Here is a 12,977-nt window from a genome sequence, read left to right as displayed (position 1 = left end):
ACTTTCAGACTACATTTTTGTAAGTGTGAGATTTAAGCCCATTTCACTGAGGAAATGAAAAACTTAAGAGAAACGTTTTAATAAATTTATTATACCCCTCAATTTCCATAGTCACGCTGAAGGTGCAACCAAGGGCCAGGACTCCTTCTCTAATGCAGCTTTCTTAGTTTCTGAAGTTCCAGGAATACTTGTGAAAGACCAGACCTAAAAATCAGTGTCACTAGCATATCAAAAGGGCTAGTTTTCTCTATTCTTAAGCAGAAGCTCCTTGAGTATTAACAGGTGTAGGATATGGTCTCAGCTTTTGTTTTGTTGTTGTTCAGTCACAGCAAGAACTGATGTGGAAGCTGAAACTCCAGTACTTTGGCCACCTGATGCGAAGAACTGACTCACTAGAAAAGGCCCTGATGCTGGGAAAGATTGAGGGCAGGAGGAGAAGGGGATGTCAGAGGATGAGATGGTTGGATGGCATCACTGACTTAGTGGGCGTGACTTTGAGTAAACTCCGGGAGTTGGTAATGGACAGGGAAGCCTGGTGTGCTGCAGTCTCTGGGGCCTCTAAGAGTCAGACACAACTGAGCGACTGAACTAAACTGAACTGAGCTTTATGCTGTTGTTGTTCAGTCACTAAGTCATGTCTGAGTCTTTTCAACCCCGTGGACTACAGCATGCCAGGTTTCCCTGTCCTTTACTAGTCCCAGAGTTTGCTCAGATTCATATCCATTGAGTCGGTGATGCTATCTGACCACTCATCCTCTGCTGCCCTCTTCTCCTGCCTTCAGACTTTCCCAATAACAAGCTCTTTTCCAGTGAGTCAGCTCTTCACATCAGGTGGCCAAAGTATTGGAGCTTCAGCTTCAACATCAGTCCTTCCAGTGAATATTCAGGTTTGATTTCCTTTAGGATTGGCTGGTTTGATCTTGCTGTCTAAGGGACTCCCAAGAGTCTTCTCCAACACCACAGTTCAAAGGCATCAATTCTTTGGTACTCAGCCTTCTTTATGGTCCAATTCTTAAATCCACACAGCTTTTGTGTAAACAGGAGTCATTTGAGATTCACCAAACTAGTATACTCTTTTCCATGGGCCAACTCGTGTATTTCTCAAAGCACTGAAAAAAAAAATTATTTAGGCATCAGTAAAATTGAGTTCATTTCATAGTTTTTGGTTGTATGAACTTTCTTATGTATAGATGAAATTCAGTTGCATAGTATCATAATGTATTGTTTATATTGTATTCAGCGGTAAAGAATCTGCATGCAATGCAGGAGATGCGAGTTCAATCCCTGGGTCTGGAAGATTCCCTTGAGGAGGGCTTGGCGACCAGCTCCAATATTCTTCCTGGGAAGATGCCATGGACAGAGGAGCCTGGTAGGCTATAGTCCATGGGGTGACAAAGACTGGTACATGACTGAGGTGACTTAGCACAGAGCACAATAATAGTAATAATAGCAATGATAACTCTAGTAAAGCCAGGACATTATTCATTTATCAGTCTTTTCTTTATCAGTCATTCATTTATCCGACTGTAAGGGAGACTGCCGTCCATAGCGTTGCAAAAGTGTTGGACACGACTGAGAGACTGAGCCTGCATGCATGCAAGGTGATTGGCTTTCTTTTGTTTTCTTTGCTATATGTGTTTCTTTGTAATATGTCCTTGTTGTTTTCCTGATCACCTCTACTATCTGAAAGCATTTCGTGGCATTTTTCACGTATGTAATATAATACAGTCTGAAGGGGACTGAAATACTATATGCTTCTATTCTTGGGAAGATGAGAGGTGGAATGAAGAGCCCAATTTCTTTGTCTAGATCATTTTGCTGTAGGTGTTAATTTGCCAAGGTATTTCTCAATTACTGCTCAGACCCCAAGCATGGTACTCTCTAACTGGGTAAGTATTTAGGAAGAGATTTACAGAAAATACATCAGTGGTAAATGTTTACTCAGTGTTTCGCGTTTGATCTTTCTGCTACACTCTTTCTACTAAAGCTGGAATCTATTTTCAGTGACTGCATATGAATGCAGCGCACGTTCTGCGGCCTAACATATGCCATCTGTAAAAGCATTTACTTTAAATTAGTGGAATAAGTAATCAAAAGGGCTTTGTACTTAATGCAAAACTTTTGGTGACTATTAAACGCTCATTAGAGGGTGTTTTTGCTGTATGACTGTCAAAATCAGCAGGACGTTTATGTTAGATTTCCTGAGTGGGTCAAGATTGAATATGATTTTACAACCTAAATAACATAAATGAATGCAGGTTATTTCAGCATCTCCAGATGTTTTTTAAACTCTTTGCCCCTAAACCCAAAACTTAGTGCCATTTCAAATTCCACAGTGGCATTTGAGTGAAGATTTTAAGAATTAGATATTTGACATCTTCAGATGAGTGGGCTACTTTTTTTTTTCATACTTCCACCATTTATAAATGAAAATGATGCTATCTCTAATGCTATTACTCCAGCCCATCTTTTATGGAAATATATCCTCAGGGAATCAGATAATATTAAATCAGCTTAACTATGCACTTATTACAATAGCTAATTATTTAAAATTTTTAATTATCTTCTGATGGCTTATTTGGTAGATTGTGTGTGTGTCACAACTTGATTGAATCTCTGAAAATATGCCCTTATTATCACTTTGCTTTTAATTAAACATTCAATAACTGTCTTGTTTAATCTAGAGAGATACATCTATTAATATTATCCTCACTATTATTATTTTTGTGGTGCCACACACAGGAATGATACTGTATAACCAGAATAGATGATTAACCCAAATCATGGTCTTAACCCCGAGAAAATTAAATCTCAGATCTATTAACTAATGTCTCTGGGTGCTCTGATTATAAAAGATGAATTAGAAGACCCCACGTACATCATAGAGAGGGAAAGAAGAAACCCAAGAGTTCATGAGGTCATACCCAACTTAGTTGCAGGCAGAAATGTCCGTGGAGTAGTTTGAGGAACATCACTGGTCAGGTGGAGACAAGCAGAGCAAAGTTAAGCTGGAGTTCTAAAAGCCTGCCAATTTGTAAGAATAATACACAATCTCCACAATGTCATTTGCTTTGGGAAATGTAAAAACTGGCAAATTAATCTGCTTCTCTGTTCTACTTTTGAAAATCTTTACCGTGGGGCTCTGATCGTGTTACTCTATGTTGTCTGGAATCAGAGCTGTTTTCTGATTCATAAAGCTCCAATTGCCCATCAGTTTTGTCTCTGAAGGCTTTAGGTACCTGATCGTGTAAGAGAAAGAGGGGGAAATCACCCAGATTTTGTTCCCATTGCAAAAATCTCTTTTCTCTAGCTCAGTCTAAAATGCCTCTCATTCCAACTGGCCATCTACTTTTCTAATGCAGATTTACAACAGGAAAAAAAAAAAAAAAAAAAAAGCTTCATCTGAACTGGAGTCATTTATAAACAGCTTATGAAGGGCAAAACATTTTGGGGGTGGGGGTGTGGAGTGGCTATAGGAACAGCAGTTGGAAAGCATACTGAAGATTTGTGCGTGTACCGGCTGGAGGGATTGATTCTTTCCATGTAATTAACCTAAAGAATGAGAGAATGGCGCTAAATTCTGTTTACAATGGGATGAAAAGTATCCTGGCCCTATTAATAACCATCATCTGTTGGAAATGGGATTAGATTCTTCATCAGTCAATTATGTATTAATTATTGATACTTTTTTTAAAATGTGTGTTCACTAGAAGCTTCATTGCTTAGATATAAATGCTCAGAAAAGAGAGAGTATTCTTCATCTCAAGCCCCTCATAGTCTATTGGAAAAGATAGTTAAGTAAATAAAGTGATAATAAAGTCATAGATGTGATTGAGTGCTCTGATATAGGTGGGAGCAAACTGCTAAAAGGCTTTCCCGGGGGTGGCTCAGCAGTTAAGAATCCTCCTGCAGGTCAGGAGCCACAGGAAACATTGGTTCGATCCCTGGGTCAGGAAGATACCCAGAGGAGTGTATGGCCACCTACTCCAGTATTTTTGCCTGGAGAATCCCATGGACAGAGGAGCCTGGGGGGCTGCAGTGCATGGGGTCACAAAGAGTAGAACACAATTTAAGCAACTTAGCACACACACACGAAAGTCCTAAAAAAGGTGCTTCTAAAACAAAATGTAAGAAATACTGCGGGAAAAGGCAACAAGTGACCTGATTCTTACTTTAAGAGAGGAGTAAAGCCAGTCCTAAGTTAGGAGATAAAAAGATGAGGTGCTTTCTTCCTGGCAGAAGCAGAAGTACACAAAAAGTCATGGAGGTGCTACCTTTCTGCTTATCGGAAGACCTCTATACTCAAAAGAAATCAATTAATTTCTAGGCCTGTTTTTCTGCGTGATAAACAAATTAATCATGTACTAAGTTTCTGCCGTATTAATCCCTGAGGCGGTGAGTGTGGCAGAACCAAAATCAAATTATCTCAGACTCACTCTGTGCAACTTGTCACATATCTGAGCAAAACTTTCTCAGTTGACTCATATTTAAGTAAAGAAAATAATTCTATTATAAAGAGAGAGAAAATAAGCCAGTGCGTGCTTTTGTTCCTGATTCTAAAAACAATTTTTATGAAATTGGGAAATAAGTAGAGGGAAGAGAACAAAAATATTTTTAAATTATCAAACAATTATCAATACTTCCATCAAGATGGAATTGTGTCTCAGGGCTCCTTGATTTTAGGAGATTACTATTATAAAATGGTAATTAAAAATGAGGTTTTTGAAAGATTTTTAAAACAAAAAAATTAAGAAAGCATCTTCAGTAAGGTAAATTCTTTCAATGGAAAATAACAAGGTTTAGAAACTCCCACATCTGTATTTTTGACAGCTGATAGACAAATTAGCATATAAGACTCACACTTTCTTAGTTCTGTCCCCCCATAGAGAAAAGAAAATGTTAAAAACTTCAGTCATTATCAAGTAAACTCTTGTGGAAACAATGATTTTGATTTCTTTCTCTTCATAGGTAACTGTCATTTGACAAAGCTTGGAGTTCAGAGCGTTAGGATTATGACATCATGTTTATCTCTTTTGAGTTAGAGATCAAGAAACCATCTCGTCTCCAGTGAATCATTTATAGAAATTGCAAATAGCTTAATGTAGGGAGAGGATAAGTGGGAGCTATGATAGTAAATACTCCCCTGATTTTTCTCATTGGAAGAAAATAGCCTGAATTGGGTATTAAGGTGCCATTACTTTAAAGCATCCGCCTGCCAATGCAGGAGACACAGGAGACAGGAGTTCGATCCCTGGGTTGGAAGATCCCCTGGAGTAGTAATTTGCAATCTGCTCCAGTATTTTTGCATGGGAAATCCCATGGACAGAGGAGCCTGGCGGGCTGCAGTCTGTGTGGTCACAAATAGTCAGACACGACTGAGTGACTGAGCACACACACACACACACAACTGCATAGCAAAGAAACTGAGTTCCCGGATCACACAAAGTGGAATAGTTTTCAAGATCCTGAGGAGGTGGGGCAGTGTCCTCCAGCATATGAGGTGACTCCGCCGTCCTCTGACATTTCAGTAAACTCTGGGGGCAAGCGTGTGCCCTTTGGCTTCTCGTCCTGAGCTCATAGTCATGCTTCTGGGCCACTGGCCACTCTGGTGCCCCCTAATTCAGCCACCGTGTTCTGTTCCATCATATCCACACTATCCTAAGGCAGCTCGGGGCCCACACTCCCTGCCTGGTAGACAAAAGATAGCATAACAATGTTTTTATCCAACTTCAATCCCAGGAGAATTGACCTTCATTGTCCTCTTTATCTCTTCCTACCCTGCAGGTGTGGTCCTGACCTCTTTCATATTATTAGCATTTTACATTTTCCTGAGGACTTTTTGCTCCCACATCATGTCACATCAGAGCATTCAAAAATATTTGAGTATGTTGAATATGCCTGTTGTTAATGAGTCTGCCTGCAATGCAGAAGATCCAGGTTGGACTCCTGGGTCAGGAAGATCCCCTGGAGAAGGAAATGGCAACCCACTCCAGTATTCTTGCCTGGAGAATCCCATGGACAGAGCAGCCTGACAGGTTACAGTTCATGGGGGTCGCAAGAATCGGACATGACTTAGCCGCTAAACTACCACTACCACGTATGCATCTGCTTACCATGTCACTCTGCTTGCCCCTCCAAATTGTATGGAATTATTTTATATTGTTAAGTTAATCATGTTTCCATTATGGCTTGCAATTGTGATTATCTTTTATTTTTTTTGTCTGGTTATTGACTGTAAAAATGGATAAATGTCTTTTGTTATTGTGATTATGTAACTATTACTCATTTAACACCATTGTGTCATGATTAGTCAACAGAAAAATAATAGAACTCTGTATCACCAAAACCTAGGCTCTAATAGAAAAACCTGTAATCACTTTTTAAAATCCAGATGCCAATCAGAATTATTTTGGAATTTTTTGAAAAATACAAATCTCAGGTATTGATTTTTTTCTCCAGAGCTCCAGATACGTTTCTAATGAGCAGTCACATTTAAACAACTGGACTATATAATGATCTTTTCCTTTTCTCTAGCTTGTTTCACTTTTCCTATTTCATATTCAGTGCTCCCATTTCATTTAGTTTATGTTCTCCAATTTCTCTTCTACTTCTCTTTTTTTGTGATGTTCTTTTGTAAGCCTTTATCAAGTGTAGTACAAAAGCTTTTTTATACATGTATATAATATATATTTTAGAAAACTTAATGAATTTTTGCCTAAATAAAAAAAGTTGTGACATTTTGATTCCACCTGTTTGACTTAGTATGAATAGAATGCTAGATTTCTAATTTAAAAATAGATGTGCAGCAAGAAACAAAGGTTTACTGTATAGCACAGGGAATGATAGTCAGTATCTTGTAATAACCTATGATGGAAAATAATTTCAAAAATAATATATATGTATTTGTATAACTGAATCACCTTGCTGTGCACCTGAATCATTGTGAGTCAACTGTACTTCAATAAAATATGTATATTAAAAGATTTTTAATGGGCCCCCATTTATGTACTGACACCTTCTGTCCAAGAGGGAAACATACAAAGTTGGTTTCATATCTGGGCAAATGCAGGTGCAGGCAGGTGAATCATGGTCTCACGTCAATCACCTACACATTAGCTTTGACCTCGGAGAAGGCAATGGCACCCCACTCCAGTACCCTTGCCTGGAAAATCCCATGGATGGAAGAGCCTGGTAGGCTGCAGTCCATGGGGTCGCTAAGAGTCAGACACCACTGAGCAACTTCACTTTCACTTTTTCACTTTCATGCATTGGAGAGGGAAATGGCAACCCACTCCAGTGTTCTTGCCCGGAGAATCTCAGGGACAGGGGAGCCTGGTGGGCTGCCGTCTATGGGGTCACACAGAGTCAGACATGACTGAAGTGACTTAGCAGTTAGCAGGCCTCTTGACCTAGATCTCATGTCAAGTTAACAGCCCCCAGGACTGGAGGCAGCAGTCCTATTAAAGGAGGTGTGTGATGAAGGACTCAATTTTTTCATGTCCGTAAAGTACTGGGTCCCATGCTGGTTGCCTTATAGTCAACTTTAAGGCTTTTAACAATGCTGCAGGATATTTTTTTAATTGGGAAAATTAGGAGAGAAACTAAAACATACAGAATTTTGTTAAAAGTCTCAGGTCACACAGCTAGCAAATTGTTGAGAACGATTTTTTTTCCAGTTACAGGACATCTTCTGAACCAGAAAGTAAAAAGTGAAACTGAAACGTGTTCAGTCGTGTCTGGCTTTTTGTGACCCCGTGGACTGCAGCCCACCAGGCCTCTCTGTCCATGGAATTCCCCAGGCAAGAATGCTGGAATGGGGAGCCATTCCTCTCTCTAGGGGATCTTCCCAATCCAGGGATCGAACCTGGGTCTCTCACATTGCAGGCAGAGTCTTCACCATCTAAGCCACCAGGGAAGCCCAAGCAAATCATAAATCATTTTTACCTCCTCATAAACTATGTTCTATGCATCTTCTTCTTGTTATCTCAGAAGCCACAATGAACTTGACACTTTCTCAATTTTTAAGGATTTTTACTTGAGATTATTGACATTAGTGGGTATAATTTATTTTAAATTGTTTAACAGAATTTATCAATGTTCAGAAAAATCCCTGTAAGTGACAGAACCAATACTTTTCAAAGGACTGTGATTGTACAAAGCCATGCACATGGAAAAGATTCATTCAAAGTGCAAGACAGATCCATGGAATTAATAGGCAAAATGCAAACAAAAAATTATTGATAAAATTTCAAATTTATTTTTGCAACTAACTTTAAGACATTACTACTTAATGAGTTTGAGTGTAGCATCAAAGAAGAATGTCTACAAATACCTGGAAAGTCTATTATGGAAACATTCCTTTCTTCCCACTTTAGATCTGTATGAGGCCATATTTCCTAAATCTAGTTCACCCAGAAAAACATATTGAAGGGGATTGAAAGCAGAGGCTGATATGAGAACTCAGCTGTCTTCTATTAAGCCAGACACTAAAAAGATTTGCAAAAACGTAAAACAATGCCAATCTTCTAACTGAATCCTCTGTCTTTTAAAAAGTATAGTTATTCTTAAATATATTATTTAACATGTGATGGGTATATTGTTACTTTAAATGAATTAGTTACTATTTTTAAAATGTACTGGATTTAATTTCCTAGACAGTACATATTGATGGAGGAAGGCCATTAAAAACAAAAGTTCTTTGGAGTCACCAGTCATTTTTGAGAATGTAAAGAGTACTGACATCAAAACACAGAGAACCTCTGCGTGTTCCTAGGTTCCTAGAGCTGCCATAGCAAAACACCACAAATGGGATGGCTTGAACTGAACACATTTATTCTCTCATGGTTCTGGAGGCTACAAGTCCAAACTCCAGGTTGGTAGTACTGTGTTTTCTGTGAAGACTCTGGAAGATTCTGTTCCTTGTCTTTCTCTTAGCCTTTGGTATTGCCAACAAACCTTGGCATTCCTTGGCTTGTTACTGTTTAACTTCAAACTCTGGTGTCTTCTCTCTATGTATCTGTATCCTCACATGATCTCTGTGTGTGTGTGTTTCTTCTTTTCTTCTTATAAGGACCCTAATCATGTTGTTGAATATTGGCCCACCCTACTCCAGTATAGCTGTATCTTAACTTACATCTTAATTATATCACAAAGACTATTTCCAGTAAGATCTAATTCACAGATACCAGGAATTAGGTCTTCAGGTATCTTTTGTGCATACGTGCTGAGTCGGTCCAGTACAGTCCCACGCTGTGACGCTCCACCCCTGGTGGGACTCTAGCCTACCAGGCTCCTCTGTCATGGGATTCTCCAGGAAAGAATCCTGCTGGGCCCTCCTTCAGGGGGTCTTCCCCACCCAGGGATTGAGCCTGTATCTCTTTACATCTATTTGCATTGACAGGCAGGTTCTTTACTACTAGCGCTACCTGGGACAGGGGGACACAATTCAATCCACAATAGCCTGTTTTATAGAAAACTGATGTGGCAAGAACTTATCCCAGATGTTCAAGCTGGTTTTAGAAAAGGCAGAGGAACCAGAGATCAAATTGCCAACATCTGCTGGATCATTGAAAAAACAAAAGAGTTCCATAAAAACATTTATTTCTGCTTTATGGACTATGCCAAAGCCTTTGACTGTGTGGATCACAATAAACTGTGGAAAATTCTGAAAGAGATGGGAATACCAGACCACCTGATCTGCCTCTTGAGAAACCTATATGCAGGTCAGGAAGCAACAGTTAGAACTGGACATGGAACAACAGACTGGTTCCAAATAGGAAAAGGAATACGTCAAGGCTGTATATTGTCACCCTGCTTATTTAACTTATGTGCAGAGTACATCATGAGAAACACTGGGCTGGAAGAAGCACAAGCTGGAATCAAGATTGCCGGGAGAAATATCAATAACCTCAGATGTGCAGATGACACCACCCTTATGGCAGAAAGTGAAGAAGGACTAAAGAGCTTCTTGATGATGTGAAAGAGGAGAGTAAAAAAGTCGGCTTAAAGCTCAACATTCAGAAAACGAAAATCATGGCATCTGGTCCCATCACTTCATGGGAAGTAGATGGGGAAACAGTGGAAGCAGTGTCAGACTTTATTTTTTGGGGTTCCAAAGTCACTGCAGATGGTGACTGAAGCCATGAAATTAAAAGATGCTTACTCCTTGGAAGGAAAGTTATGACCAACCTGGATAACATATTAAAAAGCAGTAACATTACTTTGCCAACAAAGGTCCGTCTAGTCAAGGCTATGGTTTTTCCAGTGGTCATGAATGGATGTGAGAGTTGAACTGTGAAGAAAGCTGAGTGCTGAAGAATTGATGCTTTTGAACTGTAGTGTTGGAGAAGACTCTTGAGAGTCCCTTGGACTGCAAGGAGATCCAACCAGTCCATTCTAAAGGAGATCAGTCCTGGGTATTCATTGGAAGGACTGATGTTGAAGCTGAAATTCCAGTACTTTGGCCACCTCATGCAAAGAGTTGACTCATTGGAAAAGACCCTGATGCTGGGAAAGATTGAGGGCAGGAAGAGAAGGGGATGACAGAAGATGAGATGGCTGGATGGCATCAGCGACTCGATGGACATGGGTTTGAGTAAACTGCAGGAGTTGGTGATGGACAGGGAGGCCTGGCGTGCTGCGATTCATGGGGTCGCAAAGAGTCAGACACGACTGAGTGACTGATCTGAACTGAACTGAACTGACGAGGCAAGAAAACACATTGCACTATAACTCCTCTCTTTTTGTTGATATTTGGCTGTATACACCCTGAGCTTACTTTGATTTGCATCTTCTGCTCTGTGCTAGGCTTGGCACCCAGTTGGTAGGCACTCAATAAGCTATGATTGCTGATCAGTTGAATTAGTATTACCTTGCAAGGGATGCTGGAGATTATTGTGTCTCTGGGTCACCTAAGACCTCACTTAAGGATGCTTTATCTTAGTTCATCATCTGACTTAGCTCCCTACTCTATTTCTTCCTGGAGACATAGTGTGATATCTACAGTGACTGTGGGTTTTACCTGACTTAACATATGAAGCCTTCCATTTTGTTGTGTGTGCTAAGGCGATTCAGCTGTGTCTGACTCTTTGCGACTCCATGGACTGTGTGTGCCTGCCAGGATCCTCTGTCTGTGGGATCTCAGGCAAGAATACTAGGGTGGGTTGCCATTTCCTTCTTCAGGGGATCTTCTTGACCCAGAGATCGAACCCACATCTCCTGCTTGACAGGCAGATTCTTTACCACTGAGCCACATGGGAGGCGCTGACACTATATACTTAGAGCAACTTGCTAGTAACTTAAATGGCATCCTAAGAGAACAGCGAAGCTGACTTCTGTGCTTATGTTTTAGGAATAATAAAACAAAACTAACGTCGGCACCTTCTGCAGTGCTTCTTGTCTGTCTACACAGTTCAGGAAGATGTTTTTGACTTCACCGTTCAAAATAAGCTTTCAAAGGGCAACACCCAGGTTCTGCAGACTTTTGTTTTAACACTGGCGTCACAACGCAGAACATCTGAGCCCCTGTTGTCTAGTGAGGTCCTCTGGCTGTTTCTAACAGACATTTTTCTCTGGTGTTCTTAAATCAGATAAAAATCATTGTATGTTTTGCCTCTCTGACAGGGCAAGTTCAGGATCTTTCTGTAAAATGTAATCAATTTTTAAAGGAGATAGGAGCCGGAAAGGAAGAAGAGGCCCTCACATTTTCCCATTGCAACTACTTGAACCATGGCAGTTTGATTACATGGAAATGCCTGCTTAGTTTTAGTGCTTTAAAACTGGTCTGGAACTAGCTGTCGTGTGATGATTCAGTTGCCTGTTCTTTTAAGGCTGCCTGAAAAGAGCTCTGCTATAAACTTTCCTATTTATTCTATTTATTGGATGCGCCCATCATATCATACATAGTCTCCAGCTACATTTACAAGGGCAATAAAAAAAGATACACAGTGCTTTCTTGGCAATTTGATAGAATACCTAGACTTCAAAGGAAATGCAAGTGTGTGTAGTATAGTTATTGCAGTTTTCTTTAAAAAATCTGAATATTTTTATTTAGTGTTTTAAGGATTATTAGATAATAAAATCAGAAAGGAAGGATATATAATTTTGGCTGACACATTAAAGAAAATAAAGCTATGGAAAGCCATTCACATTCTTCTCCAAGGCATGATGTAATAAGGGGAAATTTCTTCAGAATCAGTACTGTGTTGGAAGCCCTGTTCTTGCAGGCAAAGCAGTACATCCCACGTGAAGAAGAGTGTCAAATATACACTCTTCTTGGATTTCCCATCAGGTTAAAGACCATGTCACAGTGCTGAGCAGGTCTGCAGTTGCCGAAACGCGAGGCTTATGAGACTTCTGCATAGACTTTAAGCAGGGTGTCTGTTGGGTGGCTACTTTAAGCCACAAACACATGGAATGATAAACAAATGTATGTGCATATGTGCAAGTGTGGACAGGCTCGCATTTATGTTCCTGTTTAATGTGCATCTGAAGAGCTACACAGTTGAAGGATACAATATCCAGGTTAAAGAACTTAGTTGTGTTCAGTGCACAGTCATTATTTCCTACATAGATACATGATGCTTAATATGTACATATACATGTGCTTAATACATATAGTGTTAAGCGTATGATGTGATAATTCACTCAGTGCAGCTCAGAATTTCTAATTCTTTGTTATTTTCATTGAATTGCACCAGATACTCACAGCATATACCAGACGTATCAAGTGAGGATGAGAAAAACCAACAATAATCGATCGAGGATCGATCAAGGCAAGATACATATTTTAAAATCATTTCCAACATAACAAAGCACCCATGCTTTAAATATCCCAGAAACATAAATGCACAGAAGTTCATGCATAGATTTATATAATGAATCATTTTTAAACACTTATTGATTCCACTGTTCCTATTGCAAATAAGTATTTTTTAAAATTATATAACTTTTTGTACGCCTTACTTACATATTAATGC

General features: G+C 39.6%; 1 long non-coding RNA gene across 1 annotated transcript in view; it reads left to right on the top strand.

The window, feature by feature from the left end:
- The first annotated feature begins 1,241 nt into the window (after positions 1-1,241).
- LOC129624746 (uncharacterized) overlaps positions 1,242-12,977 on the top strand; it is a 69,974-nt gene continuing 58,238 nt past the window's right edge. The window contains exon 1 of the long non-coding RNA XR_008701134.1: positions 1,242-1,369. This is a non-coding gene — a long non-coding RNA (uncharacterized LOC129624746). The remainder of the gene's footprint in view (positions 1,370-12,977) is intronic.

This window comes from Bubalus kerabau, chromosome 12, assembly GCF_029407905.1.
Source record: "Bubalus kerabau isolate K-KA32 ecotype Philippines breed swamp buffalo chromosome 12, PCC_UOA_SB_1v2, whole genome shotgun sequence".
Classification (NCBI taxonomy): Eukaryota; Metazoa; Chordata; class Mammalia; order Artiodactyla; family Bovidae; genus Bubalus; species Bubalus kerabau.
Note: the sequence above shows the minus strand (reverse complement) of the source record. Positions and strands in the feature narration are given on the sequence as shown.